General features: G+C 54.2%; 3 long non-coding RNA genes across 4 annotated transcripts; all 3 read left to right on the top strand.

Moving 5' to 3' along the window:
- The first annotated feature begins 1,685 nt into the window (after window positions 1–1,685).
- Window positions 1,686–11,220, top strand: LOC149524693 (uncharacterized). Of its 2 annotated transcripts, none has more exons than XR_016349197.1 (5): window positions 1,686–1,768; window positions 4,246–4,343; window positions 5,148–7,988; window positions 8,099–9,605; window positions 9,716–11,220. It is a non-coding gene; the product is annotated as an uncharacterized LOC149524693 (long non-coding RNA). The 2 variants fall into 2 exon arrangements; XR_016349196.1 differs by lacking the exon at window positions 1,686–1,768 and adding an exon at window positions 3,142–3,202.
- A 3,356-nt stretch (window positions 11,221–14,576) lies between these two features.
- Window positions 14,577–19,991, top strand: LOC149524692 (uncharacterized). The gene is made up of 4 exons (XR_016349195.1): window positions 14,577–16,092; window positions 16,203–17,716; window positions 17,827–19,342; window positions 19,453–19,991. It is a non-coding gene; the product is annotated as an uncharacterized LOC149524692 (long non-coding RNA).
- Window positions 19,992–20,005: 14 nt separating this feature from the next.
- Window positions 20,006–24,178, top strand: LOC149524691 (uncharacterized). The gene is made up of 3 exons (XR_016349194.1): window positions 20,006–20,966; window positions 21,077–22,592; window positions 22,703–24,178. It is a non-coding gene; the product is annotated as an uncharacterized LOC149524691 (long non-coding RNA).
- The last annotated feature ends 2,276 nt before the right edge of the window (window positions 24,179–26,454 follow it).

The raw sequence follows: 26,454 nt of genomic DNA, 5'->3' as shown, positions 1-26,454 counted from the left end.
CTTCCCATCTCACTACCCTCTGGCTCTCAGAGCCCCCTGCTGGCTCCCCATGCGTCCCTGCCCCACCCTCAGCAACCCAATCCCTGCAAACCCTGGGCATGGTTAGCAGCTTTCCTCTGCCCCAGGTTAGGCCTCTCAGCCAGTGCCACAAGAAGCAGCCTGGGGCAGCCCTTGCCCTGCATACAAGCTGCCCCAGGAGCAGCGATCCATAGGGGGCAGGTTTCACTTCCCCACAAATTGGGATCCTGTCTAGGAGCAGGGCTTGGACCCCAGCAAGTGAGGGTGGGAAGTACTGAGGTGATCGATGGGTGGCAGAAGATCAGGCTGAACTGGAAGCAATGAGGTAAAGGAGGCTTTGTCTGAGATGGGAAGCATTGAGGAGGGGTGCAGAAGCTGAAGCAGGAAGTGCTGAGTTGGGGGGCTCAGGCTGAGGTGGGAAGTGCTGAGATGGGAGCGGCTCAGGCTGAGGTGGCAAGGGCTGAAGTGAGAGGGGCTCAGTCTGAGGAGGAAAGCACTTAGGGTATGTCTACACTACCCTCCTAGTTCAAACTAGGAGGGTAATGTAGGCATACCAAACTTGCAAATGAAGCCCGGGATTTGAATTTCCCGGGCTTCATTTGCTTAAGCGGGGAGCCGCCGTTTTTAAATCCCCGCTGGTTCGAACCCCGTGTAGCGCGGCTACACGGGGCTCGAACTAGGTAGTTCGGACTAGGATTCCTATTCCGAACTATCGGTACACCTCGTTCCACCTAGTTCGAGCCCCGTGTAGCCGCGCTACACGGGGTTCGAACCAGCGGGGATTTAAAAACGGCGGCTCCCCGCTTATGCAAATGAAGCCCGGGAAATTCAAATCCCGGGCTTCATTTGCAAGTGCGGTATGCCTACATTACCCTCCTAGTTCGAACTAGCGGGGTAGTGTAGACATACCCTTAGGTGCATGGTCCAAGTTGAGGTGGGAAGTGTTGAGGTGTGGGGGGAGGGAGAGAAGCAGGGACTCATTCTAAAGAAGCGGGAAGTGTTGAGGTGGTCAGAATATGGCAGACGATCAGGCTGAGCTGAAAGCACTGAGGTGGGTGGTCTCTGTCCAAGATGGGAAGCACCGAGGTGGGGTGCAGAGTCTGAAGAGGGAAGTGCAGAGGTGGGGGGGGGGGGTAAGGCTTAGGTGGGAAGTGCTGAGGTGGGGGTGAAGAGGTGGTGACAGGAAGTGTTGAGGGATGGGGCTAAGACTGAGGTGGGGGGTGAAAAGCAGGGACACGTACTAAAGAAGAGGGAAGTGCTGAGGTGATGAGTGGGGAGCAGATGATGAGGCTGAGCTGGAAACACTGAGGTGTAGGGGCTCTATCTGAGATGGGAAGCACTGAGGTGGGGGTTTCAGGCTGAGGCAGGAAGTGCTGAGGTGGGGGGGCTCAGCCTGAGGTGGCAAGGGCTGAAGTGGGGGGGGGGCTCAGTCTGAGGCGGGAAGCACTTGGATGCATGGTCCAGATTGATGTGGGAAGCGCCGAGGTGGGGGGTGAGAATCAGGGGCTCATTCTGAAGAGATGGGAAATGCTGACATCGTCTGTGAGTGGGAGACAATCAGGCTGAGACTGAAGCACTGAGGTGGGAGGGTGGGGGGGGGGCTCTGTCTGAGGTGGGAAGTGCTGAGGTGGGAGGGGCTTAGGCTGAGGCGGAACGGGCTGAGTTGAGGAGCTCAGTCTGAGGTGGGAAGCAATTAGGTGCAGGGTCCAGGCTGAGAGGGACGCACTGAGGTCTGGTGGCAGAGGCTGAGGTGAGAAGCGCTGAGGTGGGGATACAGAGGTTGTGACAGGAAGTATTGAGCGATGGGGCTAAGATTGAGGTGGGAAGCACTGAGGTGGGGGTGAAATGCAGGGACTCATACTGAAGAAGAGGGAAGTGCTGACGTGGTCGGTGGGCAGCAGACAATGAGGCTGAGCTGGAAGCACTGAGGTGGGGTGCATAGTCTGAGATGGGAAGTGCTGAGATCGTGGTTCATGCTTAAGTGGGAAGTGCTAAGGTGGAAGTGTTTCAGGCTGAGGTGGGGGGCTCACGCTGAGGTGGGGGGCTCAGGCTGAGGTGAGAAATGCTAAGGTGGGAGTTGCTCAGGCTGAGGCGGAAAGGGCTGAGGTGAGGGGGGCTCAGCCTGAGGCGGGAAGCACTTAGGTACAGAGTCCAGGTTGAGATGGGAAGTGCTGAGGTGGGGGGTGAGAAGCAGGGACTCGTTCTAAAGAGGCGGGAAGTGCTGAGGTGGTCGGTGGGTGGCAGACAATGAGGCTGAGCAAGAAGCACTGAGGTGAGGGGGGCTCTGTCTGAGGTGGGAAGCGCTGAGGAGGGGTACAGAAGCTGAAGCAGGAAGTGTTGAGTTGGGGGGTTCAGGCTGAGGTGGGAAGAGCTGAGGTGGGGGGCGCAGGCTGTGGTGGCAGGGGCTGAAGTGAGGGGGGGTTCAGTCTGAGGTGGGAAAAGCTGAGGTGGGGGGCGCAGGCTGAGGCCAAGAAGGCTGAGGTGAGGGAGGTTGAGTCTGAGGCAGGAAGCACTTAGGTTCAGGGTCCAGACTGAGGTGGGAAGCACTGAGGTGTGTGTGTGTGTGAGAAGCAGGGACTCATTCTGAAGAGGTGGGAGATGCTAAGGTGGTCTGTGGGAGGCAGACAATCAGGCTGAGCTGGAAGCACTGAGGTGTGGGGGCTCTATCTGAGATGGGAAGCACTGAGGTGGGGGTTTCAGGCTTAGGTGGGAAGGGCTGAGGTGGGGGGGCTCAGTCTAAGGCGGGAAGAGCTGAGGTGGGGGCTCAGGCTGTGGTGGCAAGGGCTGAAGTGAGGGGATCTCAGTCTAAGGCGGGAAGAGCTGAGGTGGGGGGCGCAGGCTGTGGTGGCAGGGGCTGAAGTGAGGAGGGGCTCAGTCTGAGTCAGGAAGCACTTAGATGCATGGTCCAAATTGGTGTGGGAAGCGCTGAGGTGGGGGGTGAGAATCAGGGGCTCATTCTGAAGAGATAGAAAATGCTGACATGGTCTGTGATGGAAGCACTGAGGTGGGGGGAGGGCCCTATCTGAGGTGGGAAGTGCTGAGGTGGGGGGCTCAGGCTGAGGTGGGAGGGGCTTAGGCTGAGGTGGAAAGAGCTGAGTTGAGGGGGGCTCAGGCTGAGGTGGGAAGCAATTAGGTGCAGGGTCCAGGCTGAGGGACGCACTGAGGTCTGGTGGCAGAGGCTGAGGTGGGAAGTGCTGAGGGGGGGGGGGTGGAGAGGTTGTGGCAGGAAGTGTTGTGAGCTATGGGGCTAAGATTGAGGTGAGACTCCCGAAGGTTGGGGTGAGAAGGAGGGACTCAAACTGAAGAGGTGGGAAATCCTTAGTTGGTCGGTGTGTGGCAGAGGATCAGGCTGAGCAGGATACACTGGGGGGGGGGGGGCTCTGTCTGAGATGGGAAGTGCTGAGGTGGGACAGGCTCAGTTTGAGTTGGGGGCGCTGGGGTGGAGGTGCAGAGGCGGGAAGTGAGAGCTGAGAAGCAGGGACGTGGTGGGAAGCGCTGAGGTGGTCGGTGGGTGGCAGAGGTTCAGGCTGGGCTGGAGGCGCTGAGGTGGGGGACAAGCTGAGGCAAGATGTGCTGAGCTGCGGTGCATAGTCTGAGGTGGGAAGCGCTGGGGTGAGGGCTGGGGCTGAGGTGAGGGGAGCACTGAAGTGCGGTGCTCAGGTCGAGGCGGGAAGCGCTGCAATCGGGGGGCTCGGCTCGAAGCAGGCATCGCTGGGATGTGGGGCCCGCGCTGAGGCGGGCAACACTGGGTGCGGGGCTGAGGCGGGAAGGGTGGAGGTGAGAGACTGAGAAGGCGGGAAGCGCTGAGCTGGGCGGGCTCATGCTGAGGTAGAAGCTGAGGTGGGGGATGAACAGGGAGGATTCAGCCGGAGGCGGAGGGAAGCGCAGTGGCAGGAGGCGAGCAGCAGGGGCGCAGGCTGAGCTGGCGGGAAGCGCTGAGGCAAGGCGTGAGCGGCAGGAGTTCAAGCTAAGGTGGAAGCATTGAGGTGGGATGAAGAGCGAGGGCTCAGGCAGCAAGTGCTTGGCAGGGATTCAGGCTGAGGTGGTGGGAAGCGTTGAGGTGGATGGTGAGTGGCAGAGGGCTTAGACAGTCTTCAGATTTGGGGAAAACAAGAACAAATTCCTCATTTATGCCCAGTTTATGTTGGGGATATAGAGTGTGCTAAGCCCTCCCATAACTTATTTTACCTTCTCTCTGTCTGTCTGTCTCTTTCCAACTCCTTCAAGGAAGAGAAGAAAAAGAAAGCCTCCAAGTAACTGAGCAAAGAGGAGGGGGAAAAGGAAACCACTAATGGTAGAGGAGAGGGAAAGAAACTCTGGACACAGTGAGCATCACCCATAATTAAGACTTGGGTCATATGGTGGAGTTGAAGCTATTAAAAACTTAAGCAGTGTGATTTCCCTGGAGAAAAGGTTCAGATCTATAATATCCTGGACTTTTGGTATTATTCTCTGTTAGCTAGCTAGTAAGAGTAACTAACCTGTGATGACAGAACAAAGCTTATGGGGATATTCAAGGTTTAGACCCCTGAGCTGCTTGACCTCCCAGTAATTCAGAGTAAGGTCTTTGACTTATTTCCCTCTTTTCATTATCCCTTGTTTGTAGTCTAGTCAGCGTGACAAATCTATAAGGAGTGTGCATGTCACAATAATCTCTTTCTTCTGTAGGAAAGGTGGAGGCATTTGGTACCTTGAGCTATGTGGCCTGCCTGTAATTCAGTAGAAAGACTCTGCCTTTGAGCTCTTGGCATTAGGACCTTCTAGCTGGTTAAACAGAACAGACCACAGTATATTTTAGGTGCAGGTTGAACTCTTCCAATTTAGAAGGGATTAGAGCTATTTTAGTGTCATTGGTTCTGAGACCTGCCTCCATTACACCTTAAGCCAGTGAATTGATTGACTACCCTATAACTCAGGGTCTAGATTTTATCCCTCCTTGATCTTTGGGAGGGATTAACAGCATTTTAGTAAATAGGGAAGGGAAAGCCCTGCAACTAGGGATCAAGTCCTTACCCTTTAGTTGCTTCCAATTATGCTATTGTGGCACCCTGTAAGTAGGGTCCCTCTGGCATTATTTGAATTAAATTGATGACAAGTCAGTCTCTCTTTGTCTCCCTCTTTGTTTCCAGTGCTACAAAGGAAGACAAGAAAAAAGGAAGATGCCAAGAAATATCAATCAGATAGGAGGAAAGTAATCAAGGAAGCCTCTGAAGCTGGAGGAGAAGGAAAGGGACCCTGGACAGAGTGAGCCCCCCCAAAATTAAGAGCCTCTGGTCAAGGTTATTGAGCCTTTTCATACATTGAGCAGTGTGGCCTTCCCTGTAAGTAGGGTTCAAGTCTGTGATCTGTTGGCAGTGTGCTCATTTAGCTGGCTAGCGGGAGTGACTGGCCCTGTAAGTAGGATGCAAGTCACGGTCCTGTGGCTTATGGGGGATCTTGAGCTCTGTGGAAGCCGGTGCAGCGTGACTTCCCTGCAATTCAGGAGAAGATGGCTGTCTTTTAGGCTCTTGGCACGAGTCTTCTGTAGCAGCCTACTGGGAAGGGACCGCCCTGTAATTCAGGTGCAGGTCGAATCCCACTCATTTGGAAGGGATTAGCAGGAGCTTCGTGCCATTGGTACTGAGACCTGCCTGTAATTTGGGTTCAGGGCTCTACCCTCTTGCCCTTTTGGCATTGTGGCCTGTTGATAATGTAGCTGCCATGACCACCCTGTACCGGAGGGGAAGGTAGCATGTCTCCTGCTCACGAGGGCTTAGAACTAGCTTTGTACCATGGCCTGGGTGACCACCCTGTATGGAGGGTTCTGGTCTCTTCCCTTTCCTTTATGAAAATAGTGTTTTCTAATGAGGCTAGACAGTATGGCCACTCTGTTCTTAGGGAGGGTGTTTCCTCCTCTTGTTTATGCAGCATCCTCTGTTTCAGGAATCTGCCCGTCCTGTTATGCGGTGTTAGGGTCAGCTCTTTTAGCAGTGATTAGGTCTAATTTGTAACTATTTGTATTGAGACCAGACTGTAAATTGTGTTCAGGTCTCTGCTCTTCTGGCATTGTGGATTTTGGCAGTCTAGAGTGTGTGAGCCACCCCAGAAAGTAAGATATAAGATATATATTTCCTATTATTGGGATTTCGGAGACATTTATATAGTGTCGCCCATTTATCCGTCCAATAATTGAGGTCCATGTTTCTTCCTCATTACTTCCTAATAAGATGTATTCCCTTATTCAGCTAATTGGAGTTCCTTCCATTTATGTAGGGTTTAGGTTATTACCCCTATTTCTCATGGGAAATATCATAGTGTCACTTCTGCTCTATCAACATCCATGCAAGCAGGGTATAGGTCTTCCATTTTATCTTATTTCATTTCTAAGTCTAAGTGTACCCTTCCCAATAAATAGAGTACAGCTTTTACCTTTCTTTACCTTTTGGACTGGAGGAGAATCGATCCCCTTTAAAAAATGGGTCAGCTTTCTGTCACTATGAGCTCTTTTCTACTCTGGGCAGTGGGTTTTTTTGTTTTTGTATGTGTGTGTCGATGAATGAGTATGATAGCTATGGATATGAAAGATAATTTTTAATTTTAGTTTTTAAATCGCTGCAGCATATTTATTTTTGTACACTGCCCAGAACCAGAGAACAACTTACAAGTGCACAGATGGGTTTCTCCTTCCACTAGTCATAGAAAGGGTTAAGGGATGGTTGAGCTTTCATACCTATTTTTTAGGGAAGGGTTTGAACATTTTAATACCTTTGGCAGAGAGACCTCCCTGTAATTCTGAAGATGGTCTCTGTTGTTTAGGCTCTTGACACTGTGCCTTTGTAGCCACCTAAAGTGAATGGACCGCCCTTTAATTCAGGTGCAGGTGAAATACTTCTCAGATGGAAAGGATTAGTGCTTGGTTACTGCCAATGGTATTTATACATTCCTGTAATTTCTGTTCAGGTCTGTGCACTAATGTCAGTTTGACTTTGTTGCTTGTTGGTATTATAGTGGTATTATACAACCAATAAGTGGGTTGTAGGTCATATGTCCCCAGTTCTTGAGGGCTTTAGAGCCAGTTTTGTTTCATGGAATAGATGGCCACCCTATAACCAGAGTTCAGGTTGTCCCTTTTTGGTTTTTACTGTGAGACAACCCTGTATGGAGGGTTCTGGTCTTTGAACATAGCGCTCTCTTATGCGGCTAGACAGAGTGACCACTGTGTTCTTAGGGAGGGAGCTTCCTCCTCTTGCTTATGCGGCAACCTGTGTTGGAGCAGTCTGTCCACCCTGTAATGAGGGTTCAGGTCGGCCCTTTGGCCTACGGCAGCTGGATAGTGAGAGTGACTGCCCTGTAATGCGGGTGCAAGTCACCAGGATGCTGCTGATAGGGGAAATTGAGCGCTTTAGGCCCCTGAGCACCGGGGCCTTCCTGTAATGAATGCTGGGGTCTCTGTTTCAGCCTAGTCAGCGTGGCAATCCTGTTAATCAGGGGACATGTCACGTACTTCCCGCTTTTATGCAACACATTGTGGCCCTTGCTCTCTTGTCCGGCATGGCCTCCCTGTAATTGAGGGAAAGGTCCTTGCCCGCCTCTCCTTGGCCATTAATATGCCTTGAGCTGGCGAACTGGACTGGCCACGCTGGAAAACAGCGTGGACGTATAGGTTGGATCCCTCCTTGCTTCAGCTGAGGGATTAGCAGCATGCTAGTAATTGGGGCTGGATGACCTTCCTGTAATTCGGGATCGAGTCTCTGCCCTTGTGCCACTGCACATTACAGTACCATGGCTGCTGGTCAGAATGAGCACCCTGTAAGGAGGGTCCAAGTCTCATGAGTCACTAGTTGTCGTGCCAGCCCCCCGCCCCCGAGAAACTCTGTCCAGGGTCCCTGCCCATCACCCTCCCTTGCCAGCTGGCCTGGAATTGCACCGCCTCGCCTCTCCGTGGCTCATGGCCTGGCCGCTGGAGATGAGACATTCTGCAGCCGTTGCTGGTAAGTCCCAAAAGAGATGCTCCTCTGGCATTGTTTGAAGCAAATTGATGACAAGTAACGCCATCATGTCTCATGCCTCTCCCTCTGTGTGTGTGTCTCTCTGGTTCCAGGGTTGCCAAGGAAGAGAAGACAGAAGGAAGGACGGCGCGAGGAAAAATCCGTCGGACAGGAGGAAAGGAAAGGGAGGAAGCCACAGAAGCTGGAGGGGAAGGAATGGGACCCTGGACAGAGTGAGCCGCCCCCCTAAAATTAAGAGCATCTGGTCACTTAAGGCTATTGAGCCTTTTCCTACTTTGAGCAGTGTGGCCTTCCCTGTAAGTAGGGTTCAGGTCTGTGCTCTGTTGGCAGTGTGCTCATTTAGCTGGCTAGCGGGAGTGACTGCCCTGTAAGTAGGGTGCAAGTCACGGTCCTGTGGCTTATGGGGGATCTTGAGCTCTGTGGAAGCCGGTGCAGCGTGACCTCCCTGCAATTCAGGAGAAGGTGGCTGTCTTTTAGGCTCTTGGCACGAGCCTTCTGTAGCAGCCTACTGGGAAGGGACCGCCCTGTAATTCAGGAGCAGGTCGAATCCCACTCATTTGGAAGGGATTAGCAGGAGCTTTGTGCCATTGGTACTGAGACCTGCCTGTAATTTGAGTTCAGGGCTCTGCCCTCTTGTCCTTTTGGCATTGTGGCCTGTTGATAATGTAGCTGCCGTGACCACCCTGTACCGGGGGGGAAGGTCGCATGTCTCTGCTCACGAGGGCTTAGAACTAGCTTTGTACCATGGCCTGGGTGACCACCCTGTATGGAGGGTTCTGGTCTCTAAACATAGCGCTCTCTTATGCGGCTAGACAGAGTGACCACTGTGTTCTTAGGGAGGGAGTTTCCTCCTCTTGCTTATGCGGCAACCTGTGTTGGAGCAGTCTAACCACCCTGTAATGAGGGTTCAGGTCGGCCCTTTGGCCTACGGCAGCTGGATAGTGAGAGTGACTGCCCTGTAATGCGGGTGCAAGTCACCAGGATGCCGCTGATAGGGGAAATTGAGCGCTTTAGGCCCCTGAGCACCGGGGCCTTCCTGTAATGAATGCTGGGGTCTCTGTTTCAGCCTAGTCAGCGTGGCAATCCTGTTAATCAGGGGACATGTCACGTACTTCCCGCTTTTATGCAACACATTGTGGCCCTTGCTCTCTTGTCCGGCATGGCCTCCCTGTAATTGAGGGAAAGGTCCTTGCCCGCCTCTCCTTGGCCATTAATATGCCTTGAACTGGCGAATTGGACTGGCCACGCTGGAAAACAGTGTGGACGTATAGGTTGGATCCCTCCTTGCTCCAGCTGAGGGATTAGCAGCATGCTAGTAATTGGGGCTGGATGACCTTCCTGTAATTCAGGATCGAGTCTCTGCCCTTGTGCCACTGCACATTACAGTACCATGGCTGCTGGTCAGAATGAGCACCCTGTAAGGAGGGTCCAAGTCTCATGAGTCACTATTTGTCGTATCAGCCCCCCGCCCCCGAGAAACTCTGTCCAGGGTCCCTGCCCATCACCCTCCCTTGCCAGCTGGCCTGGAATTGCACCGCCTCGCCTCTCCGTGGCTCATGGCCTGGCCGCTGGAGATGAGACATTCTGCAGCCGTTGCTGGTAAGTCCCAAAAGAGATGCTCCTCTGGTATTGTTTGAAGCAAATTGATGAGAAGTAGTGCCATCATGTCTCATGCCTCTCCCTCTGTGTGTGTGTCTCTCTGGTTCCAGGGTTGCCAAGGAAGAGAAGACAGAAGGAAGGACGGCGCGAGGAAAAATCGGTCGGACAGGAGGAAAGGAAAGGGAGGAAGCCCCTGAAGCTGGAGGGGAAGGAATGGGACCCTGGACAGAGTGAGCCCCCCCCCCCTAAAATTAAGAGCCTCTGGTCATTTAAGGCTATTGAGCCTTTTCCTACTTTGAGCAGTGTGGCCTTCCCTGTAAGTAGGGTTCAGGTCTGTGCTCTGTTGGCAGTGTGCTCATTTAGCTGGCTAGCGGGAGTGACTGCCCTGTAAGTAGGGTGCAAGTCACGGTCCTGTGGCTTATGGGGAAACTTGAGCTCTGTGGAAGCCGGTGCAGCGTGACCTCCCTGCAATTCAGGAGAAGGTGGCTGTCTTTTAGGCTCTTGGCACGAGTCTTCTGTAGCAGCCTACTGGGAAGGGACCGCCCTGTAATTCAGGTGCAGGTCGAATCCCACTCATTTGGAAGGGATTAGCAGGAGCTTCGTGCCATTGGTACTGAGACCTGCCTGTAATTTGGGTTCAGGGCTCTGCCCTCTAGTCCTTTTGGCATTGTGGCCTGTTGATAATGTAGCTGCCGTGACCACCCTGTACCAGGGGGGAAGGTCGCATGTCTCCTGCTCACGAGGGCTTAGAACTAGCTTTGTACCATGGCCTGGGTGACCACCCTGTATGGAGGGTTCTGGTCTCTGAACATAGCGCTCTCTTATGCGGCTAGACAGAGTGACCACTGTGTTCTTAGGGAGGGAGTTTCCTCCTCTTGCTTATGCGGCAACCTGTGTTGGAGCAGTCTGACCACCCTGTAATGAGGGTTCAGGTCGGCCCTTTGGCCTACGGCAGCTGGATAGTGAGAGTGACTGCCCTGTAATGCGGGTGCAAGTCACCAGGATGCCGCTGATAGGGGAAATTGAGCGCTTTAGGCCGCTGAGCACCGGGGCCTTCCTGTAATGAATGCTGGGGTCTCTGTTTCAGCCTAGTCAGCGTGGCAATCCTGTTAATCAGGGGACATGTCACGTACTTCCCGCTTTTATGCAACACATTGTGGCCCTTGCTCTCTTGTCCGGCATGGCCTCCCTGTAATTGAGGGAAAGGTCCTTGCCCGCCTCTCCTTGGCCATTAATATGCCTTGAGCTGGCGAATTGGACTGGCCACGCTGGAAAACAGTGTGGACGTATAGGTTGGATCCCTCCTTGCTCCAGCTGAGGGATTAGCAGCATGCTAGTAATTGGGGCTGGATGACCTTCCTGTAATTCGGGATCGAGTCTCTGCCCTTGTGCCACTGCACATTACAGTACCATGGCTGCTGGTCAGAATGAGCACCCTGTAAGGAGGGTCCAAGTCTCATGAGTCACTAGTTGTCGTGCCAGCCCCCCGCCCCCGAGAAACTCTGTCCAGGGTCCCTGCCCATCACCCTCCCTTGCCAGCTGGCCTGGAATTGCACCGCCTCGCCTCTCCGTGGCTCATGGCCTGGACGTTGGAGATGAGACATTCTGGAGTCGTTGCTGGTAAGTTCCAAAAGAGATGCTCCTCTGGCATTGTTTGAAGCAAATTGATGACAAGTAGTGCCATCATGTCTCATGCCTCTCCCTCTGTGTGTGTGTCTCTCTGGTTCCAGGGTTGCCAAGGAAGAGAAGACAGAAGGAAGGACGGCGTGAGGAAAAATCCGTCAGACAGGAGGAAAGGAAAGGGAGGAAGCCCCTGAAGCTGGAGGGGAAGGAATGGGACCCTGGACAGAGTGAGCCCCCCCGCCCTAAAATTAAGAGCCTCTGGTCATTTAAGGCTATTGAGCCTTTTCCTACTTTGAGCAGTGTGGCCTTCCCTGTAAGTAGGGTTCAGGTCTGTGCTCTGTTGGCAGTGTGCTCATTTAGCTGGCTAGCGGGAGTGACTGCCCTGTAAGTAGGGTGCAAGTCACGGTCCTGTGGCTTATGGGGAAACTTGAGCTCTGTGGAAGCCGGTGCAGCGTGACCTCCCTGCAATTCAGGAGAAGGTGGCTGTCTTTTAGGCTCTTGGCACGAGTCTTCTGTAGCAGCCTACTGGGAAGGGACCGCCCTGTAATTCAGGTGCAGGTCGAATCCCACTCATTTGGAAGGGATTAGCAGGAGCTTCGTGCCATTGGTACTGAGACCTGCCTGTAATTTGGGTTCAGGGCTCTGCCCTCTAGTCCTTTTGGCATTGTGGCCTGTTGATAATGTAGCTGCCGTGACCACCCTGTACCAGGGGGGAAGGTCGCATGTCTCCTGCTCACGAGGGCTTAGAACTAGCTTTGTACCATGGCCTGGGTGACCACCCTGTATGGAGGGTTCTGGTCTCTGAACATAGCGCTCTCTTATGCGGCTAGACAGAGTGACCACTGTGTTCTTAGGGAGGGAGTTTCCTCCTCTTGCTTATGCGGCAACCTGTGTTGGAGCAGTCTGACCACCCTGTAATGAGGGTTCAGGTCGGCCCTTTGGCCTACGGCAGCTGGATAGTGAGAGTGACTGCCCTGTAATGCGGGTGCAAGTCACCAGGATGCCGCTGATAGGGGAAATTGAGCGCTTTAGGCCGCTGAGCACCGGGGCCTTCCTGTAATGAATGCTGGGGTCTCTGTTTCAGCCTAGTCAGCGTGGCAATCCTGTTAATCAGGGGACATGTCACGTACTTCCCGCTTTTATGCAACACATTGTGGCCCTTGCTCTCTTGTCCGGCATGGCCTCCCTGTAATTGAGGGAAAGGTCCTTGCCCGCCTCTCCTTGGCCATTAATATGCCTTGAGCTGGCGAATTGGACTGGCCACGCTGGAAAACAGTGTGGACGTATAGGTTGGATCCCTCCTTGCTCCAGCTGAGGGATTAGCAGCATGCTAGTAATTGGGGCTGGATGACCTTCCTGTAATTCGGGATCGAGTCTCTGCCCTTGTGCCACTGCACATTACAGTACCATGGCTGCTGGTCAGAATGAGCACCCTGTAAGGAGGGTCCAAGTCTCATGAGTCACTAGTTGTCGTGCCAGCCCCCCGCCCCCGAGAAACTCTGTCCAGGGTCCCTGCCCATCACCCTCCCTTGCCAGCTGGCCTGGAATTGCACCGCCTCGCCTCTCCGTGGCTCATGGCCTGGACGTTGGAGATGAGACATTCTGGAGTCGTTGCTGGTAAGTTCCAAAAGAGATGCTCCTGTGGCATTGTTTGAAGCAAATTGATGACAAGTAGCGCCATCATGTCTCATGCCTCTCCCTCTGTGTGTGTGTCTCTCTGGTTCCAGGGTTGCCAAGGAAGAGAAGACAGAAGGAAGGACAGCGCGAGGAAAAATCCGTCGGACAGGAGGAAAGGAAAGGGAGGAAGCCACAGAAGCTGGAGGGGAAGGAATGGGACCCTGGACAGAGTGAGCCGCCCCCCCTCCGAAAATTAAGAGCCTCTGGTCACTTAAGGCTATTGAGCCTTTTCCTACTTTGAGCCGTGTGGCCTTCCCTGTAAGTAGGGTTCAGGTCTGTGCTCTGTTGGCAGTGTGCTCATTTAGCTGGCTAGCGGGAGTGACTGCCCTGTAAGTAGGGTGCAAGTCACGGTCCTGTGGCTTATGGGGAAACTTGAGCTCTGTGGAAGCCGGTGCAGCGTGACCTCCCTGCAATTCAGGAGAAGGTGGCTGTCTTTTAGGCTCTTGGCACGAGTCTTCTGTAGCAGCCTACTGGGAAGGGACCGCCCTGTAATTCAGGTGCAGGTCGAATCCCACTCATTTGGAAGGGATTAGCAGGAGCTTCGTGCCATTGGTACTGAGACCTGCCTGTAATTTGGGTTCAGGGCTCTGCCCTCTAGTCCTTTTGGCATTGTGGCCTGTTGATAATGTAGCTGCCGTGACCACCCTGTACCAGGGGGGAAGGTCGCATGTCTCCTGCTCACGAGGGCTTAGAACTAGCTTTGTACCATGGCCTGGGTGACCACCCTGTATGGAGGGTTCTGGTCTCTGAACATAGCGCTCTCTTATGCGGCTAGACAGAGTGACCACTGTGTTCTTAGGGAGGGAGTTTCCTCCTCTTGCTTATGCGGCAACCTGTGTTGGAGCAGTCTGACCACCCTGTAATGAGGGTTCAGGTCGGCCCTTTGGCCTACGGCAGCTGGATAGTGAGAGTGACTGCCCTGTAATGCGGGTGCAAGTCACCAGGATGCCGCTGATAGGGGAAATTGAGCGCTTTAGGCCGCTGAGCACCGGGGCCTTCCTGTAATGAATGCTGGGGTCTCTGTTTCAGCCTAGTCAGCGTGGCAATCCTGTTAATCAGGGGACATGTCACGTACTTCCCGCTTTTATGCAACACATTGTGGCCCTTGCTCTCTTGTCCGGCATGGCCTCCCTGTAATTGAGGGAAAGGTCCTTGCCCGCCTCTCCTTGGCCATTAATATGCCTTGAGCTGGCGAATTGGACTGGCCACGCTGGAAAACAGTGTGGACGTATAGGTTGGATCCCTCCTTGCTCCAGCTGAGGGATTAGCAGCATGCTAGTAATTGGGGCTGGATGACCTTCCTGTAATTCGGGATCGAGTCTCTGCCCTTGTGCCACTGCACATTACAGTACCATGGCTGCTGGTCAGAATGAGCACCCTGTAAGGAGGGTCCAAGTCTCATGAGTCACTAGTTGTCGTGCCAGCCCCCCGCCCCCGAGAAACTCTGTCCAGGGTCCCTGCCCATCACCCTCCCTTGCCAGCTGGACTGGAATTGCACTGCCTCGCCTCTCCGTGGCTCATGGCCTGGCCGCTGGAGATGAGACATTCTGCAGCCGTTGCTGGTAAGTTCCAAAAGAGATGCTCCTCTGGCATTGTTTGAAGCAAATTGATGACAAGTAGCGCCATCATGTCTCAAGCCTCTCCCTCTGTGTGTGTGTCTCTCTGGTTCCAGGGTTGCCAAGGAAGAGAAGACAGAAGGAAGGACGGCGCGAGGAAAAATCCGTCGGACAGGAGGAAAGGAAAGGGAGGAAGCCACAGAAGCTGGAGGGGAAGGAATGGGACCCTGGACAGAGTGAGCTCTCCCCCCCCCTCCGAAAATTAAGAGCCTCTGGTCACTTAAGGCTATTGAGCCTTTTCCTACTTTGAGCAGTGTGGTCTTCCCTGTAAGTAGGGTTCAGGTCTGTGCTCTGTTGGCAGTGTGCTCATTTAGCTGGCTAGCGGGAGTGACTGCCCTGTAAGTAGGGTGCAAGTCACGGTCCTGTGGCTTATGGGGAAACTTGAGCTCTGTGGAAGCCGGTGCAGCGTGACCTCCCTGCAATTCAGGAGAAGGTGGCTGTCTTTTAGGCTCTTGGCACGAGTCTTCTGTAGCAGCCTACTGGGAAGGGACCGCCCTGTAATTCAGGTGCAGGTCGAATCCCACTCATTTGGAAGGGATTAGCAGGAGCTTCGTGCCATTGGTACTGAGACCTGCCTGTAATTTGGGTTCAGGGCTCTGCCCTCTAGTCCTTTTGGCATTGTGGCCTGTTGATAATGTAGCTGCCGTGACCACCCTGTACCAGGGGGGAAGGTCGCATGTCTCCTGCTCACGAGGGCTTAGAACTAGCTTTGTACCATGGCCTGGGTGACCACCCTGTATGGAGGGTTCTGGTCTCTGAACATAGCGCTCTCTTATGCGGCTAGACAGAGTGACCACTGTGTTCTTAGGGAGGGAGTTTCCTCCTCTTGCTTATGCGGCAACCTGTGTTGGAGCAGTCTGACCACCCTGTAATGAGGGTTCAGGTCGGCCCTTTGGCCTACGGCAGCTGGATAGTGAGAGTGACTGCCCTGTAATGCGGGTGCAAGTCACCAGGATGCCGCTGATAGGGGAAATTGAGCGCTTTAGGCCGCTGAGCACCGGGGCCTTCCTGTAATGAATGCTGGGGTCTCTGTTTCAGCCTAGTCAGCGTGGCAATCCTGTTAATCAGGGGACATGTCACGTACTTCCCGCTTTTATGCAACACATTGTGGCCCTTGCTCTCTTGTCCGGCATGGCCTCCCTGTAATTGAGGGAAAGGTCCTTGCCCGCCTCTCCTTGGCCATTAATATGCCTTGAGCTGGCGAATTGGACTGGCCACGCTGGAAAACAGTGTGGACGTATAGGTTGGATCCCTCCTTGCTCCAGCTGAGGGATTAGCAGCATGCTAGTAATTGGGGCTGGATGACCTTCCTGTAATTCGGGATCGAGTCTCTGCCCTTGTGCCACTGCACATTACAGTACCATGGCTGCTGGTCAGAATGAGCACCCTGTAAGGAGGGTCCAAGTCTCATGAGTCACTAGTTGTCGTGCCAGCCCCCCGCCCCCGAGAAACTCTGTCCAGGGTCCCTGCCCATCACCCTCCCTTGCCAGCTGGCCTGGAATTGCACCGCCTCGCCTCTCCGTGGCTCATGGCCTGGACGTTGGAGATGAGACATTCTGGAGTCGTTGCTGGTAAGTTCCAAAAGAGATGCTCCTCTGGCATTGTTTGAAGCAAATTGATGACAAGTAGCGCCATCATGTCTCAAGCCTCTCCCTCTGTGTGTGTGTCTCTCTGGTTCCAGGGTTGCCAAGGAAGAGAAGACAGAAGGAAGGACGGCGCGAGGAAAAATCCGTCGGACAGGAGGAAAGGAAAGGGAGGAAGCCACAGAAGCTGGAGGGGAAGGAATGGGACCCTGGACAGAGTGAGCTCTCCCCCCCCTCCGAAAATTAAGAGCCTCTGGTCACTTAAGGCTATTGAGCCTTTTCCTACTTTGAGCAGTGTGGTCTTCCCTGTAAGTAGGGTTCAGGTCTGTGCTCTGTTGGCAGTGTGCTCATTTAGCTGGCTAGCGGGAGTGACTGCCCTGTAAGTAGGGTGCAAGTCACGGTCCTGTGGCTTATGGGGAAACTTGAGCTCTGTGGAAGCCGGTGCAGCGTGACCTCCCTGCAATTCAGGAGAAGGTGGCTGTCTTTTAGGCTCTTGGCACGAGTCTTCTGTAGCAGCCTACTGGGAAGGGACCGCCCTGTAATTCAGGTGCAGGTCGAATCCCACTCATTTGGAAGGGATTAGCAGGAGCTTCGTGCCATTGGTACTGAGACCTGCCTGTAATTTGGGTTCAGGGCTCTGCCCTCTAGTCCTTTTGGCATTGTGGCCTGTTGATAATGTAGCTGCCGTGACCACCCTGTACCAGGGGGGAAGGTCGCATGTCTCCTGCTCACGAGGGCTTAGAACTAGCTTTGTACCATGGCCTGGGTGACCACCCTGTATGGAGGGTTCTGGTCTCTGAACATAGCGCTCTCTTATGCGGCTAGACAGAGTGACCACTGTGTTCTTAGGGAGGGAGTTTCCTCCTCTTGCTTATGCGGCAACCTGTGTTGGAGCAGTCTGACCACCCTGTAATGAGGGTTCAGGTCGGCCCTTTGGCCTACGGCAGCTGGATAGTGAGAGTGACTGCCCTGTAATGCGGGTGCAAGTCACCAGGATGCCGCTGATAGGGGAAATTGAGCGCTTTAGGCCGCTGAGCACCGGGGCCTTCCTGTAATGAATGCTGGGGTCTCTGTTTCAGCCTAGTCAGCGTGGCAATCCTGTTAATCAGGGGACATGTCACGTACTTCCCGCTTTTATGCAACACATTGTGGCCCTTGCTCTCTTGTCCGGCATGGCCTCCCTGTAATTGAGGGAAAGGTCCTTGCCCGCCTCTCCTTGGCCATTAATATGCCTTGAGCTGGCGAATTGGACTGGCCACGCTGGAAAACAGTGTGGACGTATAGGTTGGATCCCTCCTTGCTCCAGCTGAGGGATTAGCAGCATGCTAGTAATTGGGGCTGGATGACCTTCCTGTAATTCGGGATCGAGTCTCTGCCCTTGTGCCACTGCACATTACAGTACCATGGCTGCTGGTCAGAATGAGCACCCTTTAAGGAGGGTCCAAGTCTCATGAGTCACTAGTTGTCGTGCCAGCCCCCCGCCCCCGAGAAACTCTGTCCAGGGTCCCTGCCCATCACCCTCCCTTGCCAGCTGGACTGGAATTGCACCGCCTCGCCTCTCCGTGGCTCATGGCCTGGCCGCTGGAGATGAGACATTCTGCAGCCGTTGCTGGTAAGTTCCAAAAGAGATGCTCCTCTGGCATTGTTTGAAGCCAATTGATGACAAGTAGCGCCATCATGTCTCAAGCCTCTCCCTCTGTGTGTGTGTCTCTCTGGTTCCAGGGTTGCCAAGGAAGAGAAGACAGAAGGAAGGACGGCGCGAGGAAAAATCCGTCGGACAGGAGGAAAGGAAAGGGAGGAAGCCACAGAAGCTGGAGGGGAAGGAATGGGACCCTGGACAGAGTGAGCTCTCCCCCCCCCCTCCGAAAATTAAGAGCCTCTGGTCACTTAAGGCTATTGAGCCTTTTCCTACTTTGAGCAGTGTGGTCTTCCCTGTAAGTAGGGTTCAGGTCTGTGCTCTGTTGGCAGTGTGCTCATTTAGCTGGCTAGCGGGAGTGACTGCCCTGTAAGTAGGGTGCAAGTCACGGTCCTGTGGCTTATGGGGAAACTTGAGCTCTGTGGAAGCCGGTGCAGCGTGACCTCCCTGCAATTCAGGAGAAGGTGGCTGTCTTTTAGGCTCTTGGCACGAGTCTTCTGTAGCAGCCTACTGGGAAGGGACCGCCCTGTAATTCAGGTGCAGGTCGAATCCCACTCATTTGGAAGGGATTAGCAGGAGCTTCGTGCCATTGGTACTGAGACCTGCCTGTAATTTGGGTTCAGGGCTCTGCCCTCTAGTCCTTTTGGCATTGTGGCCTGTTGATAATGTAGCTGCCGTGACCACCCTGTACCAGGGGGGAAGGTCGCATGTCTCCTGCTCACGAGGGCTTAGAACTAGCTTTGTACCATGGCCTGGGTGACCACCCTGTATGGAGGGTTCTGGTCTCTGAACATAGCGCTCTCTTATGCGGCTAGACAGAGTGACCACTGTGTTCTTAGGGAGGGAGTTTCCTCCTCTTGCTTATGCGGCAACCTGTGTTGGAGCAGTCTGACCACCCTGTAATGAGGGTTCAGGTCGGCCCTTTGGCCTACGGCAGCTGGATAGTGAGAGTGACTGCCCTGTAATGCGGGTGCAAGTCACCAGGATGCCGCTGATAGGGGAAATTGAGCGCTTTAGGCCGCTGAGCACCGGGGCCTTCCTGTAATGAATGCTGGGGTCTCTGTTTCAGCCTAGTCAGCGTGGCAATCCTGTTAATCAGGGGACATGTCACGTACTTCCCGCTTTTATGCAACACATTGTGGCCCTTGCTCTCTTGTCCGGCATGGCCTCCCTGTAATTGAGGGAAAGGTCCTTGCCCGCCTCTCCTTGGCCATTAATATGCCTTGAGCTGGCGAATTGGACTGGCCACGCTGGAAAACAGTGTGGACGTATAGGTTGGATCCCTCCTTGCTCCAGCTGAGGGATTAGCAGCATGCTAGTAATTGGGGCTGGATGACCTTCCTGTAATTCGGGATCGAGTCTCTGCCCTTGTGCCACTGCACATTACAGTACCATGGCTGCTGGTCAGAATGAGCACCCTGTAAGGAGGGTCCAAGTCTCATGAGTCACTAGTTGTCGTGCCAGCCCCCCGCCCCCGAGAAACTCTGTCCAGGGTCCCTGCCCATCACCCTCCCTTGCCAGCTGGCCTGGAATTGCACCGCCTCGCCTCTCCGTGGCTCATGGCCTGGACGTTGGAGATGAGACATTCTGGAGTCGTTGCTGGTAAGTTCCAAAAGAGATGCTCCTCTGGCATTGTTTGAAGCCAATTGATGACAAGTAGCGCCATCATGTCTCAAGCCTCTCCCTCTGTGTGTGTGTCTCTCTGGTTCCAGGGTTGCCAAGGAAGAGAAGACAGAAGGAAGGACGGCGCGAGGAAAAATCCGTCGGACAGGAGGAAAGGAAAGGGAGGAAGCCACAGAAGCTGGAGGGGAAGGAATGGGACCCTGGACAGAGTGAGCTCTCCCCCCCCTCCGAAAATTAAGAGCCTCTGGTCACTTAAGGCTATTGAGCCTTTTCCTACTTTGAGCAGTGTGGTCTTCCCTGTAAGTAGGGTTCAGGTCTGTGCTCTGTTGGCAGTGTGCTCATTTAGCTGGCTAGCGGGAGTGACTGCCCTGTAAGTAGGGTGCAAGTCACGGTCCTGTGGCTTATGGGGAAACTTGAGCTCTGTGGAAGCCGGTGCAGCGTGACCTCCCTGCAATTCAGGAGAAGGTGGCTGTCTTTTAGGCTCTTGGCACGAGTCTTCTGTAGCAGCCTACTGGGAAGGGACCGCCCTGTAATTCAGGTGCAGGTCGAATCCCACTCATTTGGAAGGGATTAGCAGGAGCTTCGTGCCATTGGTACTGAGACCTGCCTGTAATTTGGGTTCAGGGCTCTGCCCTATAGTCCTTTTGGCATTGTGGCCTGTTGATAATGTAGCTGCCGTGACCACCCTGTACCAGGGGGGAAGGTCGCATGTCTCCTGCTCACGAGGGCTTAGAACTAGCTTTGTACCATGGCCTGGGTGACCACCCTGTATGGAGGGTTCTGGTCTCTGAACATAGCGCTCTCTTATGCGGCTAGACAGAGTGACCACTGTGTTCTTAGGGAGGGAGTTTCCTCCTCTTGCTTATGCGGCAACCTGTGTTGGAGCAGTCTGACCACCCTGTAATGAGGGTTCAGGTCGGCCCTTTGGCCTACGGCAGCTGGATAGTGAGAGTGACTGCCCTGTAATGCGGGTGCAAGTCACCAGGATGCCGCTGATAGGGGAAATTGAGCGCTTTAGGCCGCTGAGCACCGGGGCCTTCCTGTAATGAATGCTGGGGTCTCTGTTTCAGCCTAGTCAGCGTGGCAATCCTGTTAATCAGGGGACATGTCACGTACTTCCCGCTTTTATGCAACACATTGTGGCCCTTGCTCTCTTGTCCGGCATGGCCTCCCTGTAATTGAGGGAAAGGTCCTTGCCCGCCTCTCCTTGGCCATTAATATGCCTTGAGCTGGCGAATTGGACTGGCCACGCTGGAAAACAGTGTGGACGTATAGGTTGGATCCCTCCTTGCTCCAGCTGAGGGATTAGCAGCATGCTAGTAATTGGGGCTGGATGACCTTCCTGTAATTCGGGATCGAGTCTCTGCCCTTGTGCCACTGCACATTACAGTACCATGGCTGCTGGTCAGAATGAGCACCCTTTAAGGAGGGTCCAAGTCTCATGAGTCACTAGTTGTCGTGCCAGCCCCCCGCCCCCGAGAAACTCTGTCCAGGGTCCCTGCCCATCACCCTCCCTTGCCAGCTGGACTGGAATTACACCGCCTCGCCTCTCCGTGGCTCATGGCCTGGCCGCTGGAGATGAGACATTCTGCAGCCGTTGCTGGTAAGTTCCAAAAGAGATGCTCCTCTGGCATTGTTTGAAGCCAATTGATGACAAGTAGCGCCATCATGTCTCAAGCCTCTCCCTCTGTGTGTGTGTCTCTCTGGTTCCAGGGTTGCCAAGGAAGAGAAGACAGAAGGAAGGACGGCGCGAGGAAAAATCCGTCGGACAGGAGGAAAGGAAAGGGAGGAAGCCACAGAAGCTGGAGGGGAAGGAATGGGACCCTGGACAGAGTGAGCTCTCCCCCCCCCCTCCGAAAATTAAGAGCCTCTGGTCACTTAAGGCTATTGAGCCTTTTCCTACTTTGAGCAGTGTGGTCTTCCCTGTAAGTAGGGTTCAGGTCTGTGCTCTGTTGGCAGTGTGCTCATTTAGCTGGCTAGCGGGAGTGACTGCCCTGTAAGTAGGGTGCAAGTCACGGTCCTGTGGCTTATGGGGAAACTTGAGCTCTGTGGAAGCCGGTGCAGCGTGACCTCCCTGCAATTCAGGAGAAGGTGGCTGTCTTTTAGGCTCTTGGCACGAGTCTTCTGTAGCAGCCTACTGGGAAGGGACCGCCCTGTAATTCAGGTGCAGGTCGAATCCCACTCATTTGGAAGGGATTAGCAGGAGCTTCGTGCCATTGGTACTGAGACCTGCCTGTAATTTGGGTTCAGGGCTCTGCCCTCTAGTCCTTTTGGCATTGTGGCCTGTTGATAATGTAGCTGCCGTGACCACCCTGTACCAGGGGGGAAGGTCGCATGTCTCCTGCTCACGAGGGCTTAGAACTAGCTTTGTACCATGGCCTGGGTGACCACCCTGTATGGAGGGTTCTGGTCTCTGAACATAGCGCTCTCTTATGCGGCTAGACAGAGTGACCACTGTGTTCTTAGGGAGGGAGTTTCCTCCTCTTGCTTATGCGGCAACCTGTGTTGGAGCAGTCTGACCACCCTGTAATGAGGGTTCAGGTCGGCCCTTTGGCCTACGGCAGCTGGATAGTGAGAGTGACTGCCCTGTAATGCGGTTGCAAGTCACCAGGATGCCGCTGATAGGGGAAATTGAGCGCTTTAGGCCGCTGAGCACCGGGGCCTTCCTGTAATGAATGCTGGGGTCTCTGTTTCAGCCTAGTCAGCGTGGCAATCCTGTTAATCAGGGGACATGTCACGTACTTCCCGCTTTTATGCAACACATTGTGGCCCTTGCTCTCTTGTCCGGCATGGCCTCCCTGTAATTGAGGGAAAGGTCCTTGCCCGCCTCTCCTTGGCCATTAATATGCCTTGAGCTGGCGAATTGGACTGGCCACGCTGGAAAACAGTGTGGACGTATAGGTTGGATCCCTCCTTGCTCCAGCTGAGGGATTAGCAGCATGCTAGTAATTGGGGCTGGATGACCTTCCTGTAATTCGGGATCGAGTCTCTGCCCTTGTGCCACTGCACATTACAGTACCATGGCTGCTGGTCAGAATGAGCACCCTTTAAGGAGGGTCCAAGTCTCATGAGTCACTAGTTGTCGTGCCAGCCCCCCGCCCCCGAGAAACTCTGTCCAGGGTCCCTGCCCATCACCCTCCCTTGCCAGCTGGACTGGAATTGCACCGCCTCGCCTCTCCGTGGCTCATGGCCTGGCCGCTGGAGATGAGACATTCTGCAGCCGTTGCTGGTAAGTTCCAAAAGAGATGCTCCTCTGGCATTGTTTGAAGCAAATTGGTGACAAGTAGTGCCATCATGTCTCATGCCTCTCCCTCTGTGTGTGTGTCTCTCTGGTTCCAGGGTTGCCAAGGAAGAGAAGACAGAAGGAAGGACGGCGCGAGGAAAAATCCGTCGGACAGGAGGAAAGGAAAGGGAGGAAGCCACAGAAGCTGGAGGGGAAGGAATGGGACCCTGGACAGAGTGAGCTCTCCCCCCCCTCCGAAAATTAAGAGCCTCTGGTCACTTAAGGCTATTGAGCCTTTTCCTACTTTGAGCAGTGTGGTCTTCCCTGTAAGTAGGGTTCAGGTCTGTGCTCTGTTGGCAGTGTGCTCATTTAGCTGGCTAGCGGGAGTGACTGCCCTGTAAGTAGGGTGCAAGTCACGGTCCTGTGGCTTATGGGGAAACTTGAGCTCTGTGGAAGCCGGTGCAGCGTGACCTCCCTGCAATTCAGGAGAAGGTGGCTGTCTTTTAGGCTCTTGGCACGAGTCTTCTGTAGCAGCCTACTGGGAAGGGACCGCCCTGTAATTCAGGTGCAGGTCGAATCCCACTCATTTGGAAGGGATTAGCAGGAGCTTCGTGCCATTGGTACTGAGACCTGCCTGTAATTTGGGTTCAGGGCTCTGCCCTCTAGTCCTTTTGGCATTGTGGCCTGTTGATAATGTAGCTGCCGTGACCACCCTGTACCAGGGGGGAAGGTCGCATGTCTCCTGCTCACGAGGGCTTAGAACTAGCTTTGTACCATGGCCTGGGTGACCACCCTGTTTGGAGGGTTCTGGTCTCTGAACATAGCGCTCTCTTATGCGGCTAGACAGAGTGACCACTGTGTTCTTAGGGAGGGAGTTTCCTCCTCTTGCTTATGCGGCAACCTGTGTTGGAGCAGTCTGACCACCCTGTAATGAGGGTTCAGGTCGGCCCTTTGGCCTACGGCAGCTGGATAGTGAGAGTGACTGCCCTGTAATGCGGGTGCAAGTCACCAGGATGCCGCTGATAGGGGAAATTGAGCGCTTTAGGCCGCTGAGCACCGGGGCCTTCCTGTAATGAATGCTGGGGTCTCTGTTTCAGCCTAGTCAGCGTGGCAATCCTGTTAATCAGGGGACATGTCACGTACTTCCCGCTTTTATGCAACACATTGTGGCCCTTGCTCTCTTGTCCGGCATGGCCTCCCTGTAATTGAGGGAAAGGTCCTTGCCCGCCTCTCCTTGGCCATTAATATGCCTTGAGCTGGCGAATTGGACTGGCCACGCTGGAAAACAGTGTGGACGTATAGGTTGGATCCCTCCTTGCTCCAGCTGAGGGATTAGCAGCATGCTAGTAATTGGGGCTGGATGACCTTCCTGTAATTCGGGATCGAGTCTCTGCCCTTGTGCCACTGCACATTACAGTACCATGGCTGCTGGTCAGAATGAGCACCCTGTAAGGAGGGTCCAAGTCTCATGAGTCACTAGTTGTCGTGCCAGCCCCCCGCCCCCGAGAAACTCTGTCCAGGGTCCCTGCCCATCACCCTCCCTTGCCAGCTGGACTGGAATTGCACCGCCTCGCCTCTCCGTGGCTCATGGCCTGGACGTTGGAGATGAGACATTCTGGAGTCGTTGCTGGTAAGTTCCAAAAGAGATGCTCCTCTGGCATTGTTTGAAGCCAATTGATGACAAGTAGCGCCATCATGTCTCAAGCCTCTCCCTCTGTGTGTGTGTCTCTCTGGTTCCAGGGTTGCCAAGGAAGAGAAGACAGAAGGAAGGACGGCGCGAGGAAAAATCCGTCGGACAGGAGGAAAGGAAAGGGAGGAAGCCACAGAAGCTGGAAGGGAAGGAATGGGACCCTGGACAGAGTGAGCTCTCCCCCCCCTCCGAAAATTAAGAGCCTCTGGTCACTTAAGGCTATTGAGCCTTTTCCTACTTTGAGCAGTGTGGTCTTCCCTGTAAGTAGGGTTCAGGTCTGTGCTCTGTTGGCAGTGTGCTCATTTAGCTGGCTAGCGGGAGTGACTGCCCTGTAAGTAGGGTGCAAGTCACGGTCCTGTGGCTTATGGGGAAACTTGAGCTCTGTGGAAGCCGGTGCAGCGTGACCTCCCTGCAATTCAGGAGAAGGTGGCTGTCTTTTAGGCTCTTGGCACGAGTCTTCTGTAGCAGCCTACTGGGAAGGGACCGCCCTGTAATTCAGGTGCAGGTCGAATCCCACTCATTTGGAAGGGATTAGCAGGAGCTTCGTGCCATTGGTACTGAGACCTGCCTGTAATTTGGGTTCAGGGCTCTGCCCTCTAGTCCTTTTGGCATTGTGGCCTGTTGATAATGTAGCTGCCGTGACCACCCTGTACCAGGGGGGAAGGTCGCATGTCTCCTGCTCACGAGGGCTTAGAACTAGCTTTGTACCATGGCCTGGGTGACCACCCTGTATGGAGGGTTCTGGTCTCTGAACATAGCGCTCTCTTATGCGGCTAGACAGAGTGACCACTGTGTTCTTAGGGAGGGAGTTTCCTCCTCTTGCTTATGCGGCAACCTGTGTTGGAGCAGTCTGACCACCCTGTAATGAGGGTTCAGGTCGGCCCTTTGGCCTACGGCAGCTGGATAGTGAGAGTGACTGCCCTGTAATGCGGGTGCAAGTCACCAGGATGCCGCTGATAGGGGAAATTGAGCGCTTTAGGCCGCTGAGCACCGGGGCCTTCCTGTAATGAATGCTGGGGTCTCTGTTTCAGCCTAGTCAGCGTGGCAATCCTGTTAATCAGGGGACATGTCACGTACTTCCCGCTTTTATGCAACACATTGTGGCCCTTGCTCTCTTGTCCGGCATGGCCTCCCTGTAATTGAGGGAAAGGTCCTTGCCCGCCTCTCCTTGGCCATTAATATGCCTTGAGCTGGCGAATTGGACTGGCCACGCTGGAAAACAGTGTGGACGTATAGGTTGGATCCCTCCTTGCTCCAGCTGAGGGATTAGCAGCATGCTAGTAATTGGGGCTGGATGACCTTCCTGTAATTCGGGATCGAGTCTCTGCCCTTGTGCCACTGCACATTACAGTACCATGGCTGCTGGTCAGAATGAGCACCCTGTAAGGAGGGTCCAAGTCTCATGAGTCACTAGTTGTCGTGCCAGCCCCCCGCCCCCGAGAAACTCTGTCCAGGGTCCCTGCCCATCACCCTCCCTTGCCAGCTGGCCTGGAATTGCACCGCCTCGCCTCTCCGTGGCTCATGGCCTGGACGTTGGAGATGAGACATTCTGGAGTCGTTGCTGGTAAGTTCCAAAAGAGATGCTCCTCTGGCATTGTTTGAAGCCAATTGATGACAAGTAGCGCCATCATGTCTCAAGCCTCTCCCTCTGTGTGTGTGTCTCTCTGGTTCCAGGGTTGCCAAGGAAGAGAAGACAGAAGGAAGGACGGCGCGAGGAAAAATCCGTCGGACAGGAGGAAAGGAAAGGGAGGAAGCCACAGAAGCTGGAGGGGAAGGAATGGGACCCTGGACAGAGTGAGCTCTCCCCCCCCCTCCGAAAATTAAGAGCCTCTGGTCACTTAAGGCTATTGAGCCTTTTCCTACTTTGAGCAGTGTGGTCTTCCCTGTAAGTAGGGTTCAGGTCTGTGCTCTGTTGGCAGTGTGCTCATTTAGCTGGCTAGCGGGAGTGACTGCCCTGTAAGTAGGGTGCAAGTCACGGTCCTGTGGCTTATGGGGAAACTTGAGCTCTGTGGAAGCCGGTGCAGCGTGACCTCCCTGCAATTCAGGAGAAGGTGGCTGTCTTTTAGGCTCTTGGCACGAGTCTTCTGTAGCAGCCTACTGGGAAGGGACCGCCCTGTAATTCAGGTGCAGGTCGAATCCCACTCATTTGGAAGGGATTAGCAGGAGCTTCGTGCCATT

Source organism: Pelodiscus sinensis, chromosome 3, assembly GCF_052426305.1.
Source record: "Pelodiscus sinensis isolate ZL-2025 chromosome 3, ASM5242630v1, whole genome shotgun sequence".
NCBI lineage: Eukaryota > Metazoa > Chordata > Testudines > Trionychidae > Pelodiscus > Pelodiscus sinensis.
This window is presented reverse-complemented; position numbering and strand designations above follow the sequence as displayed.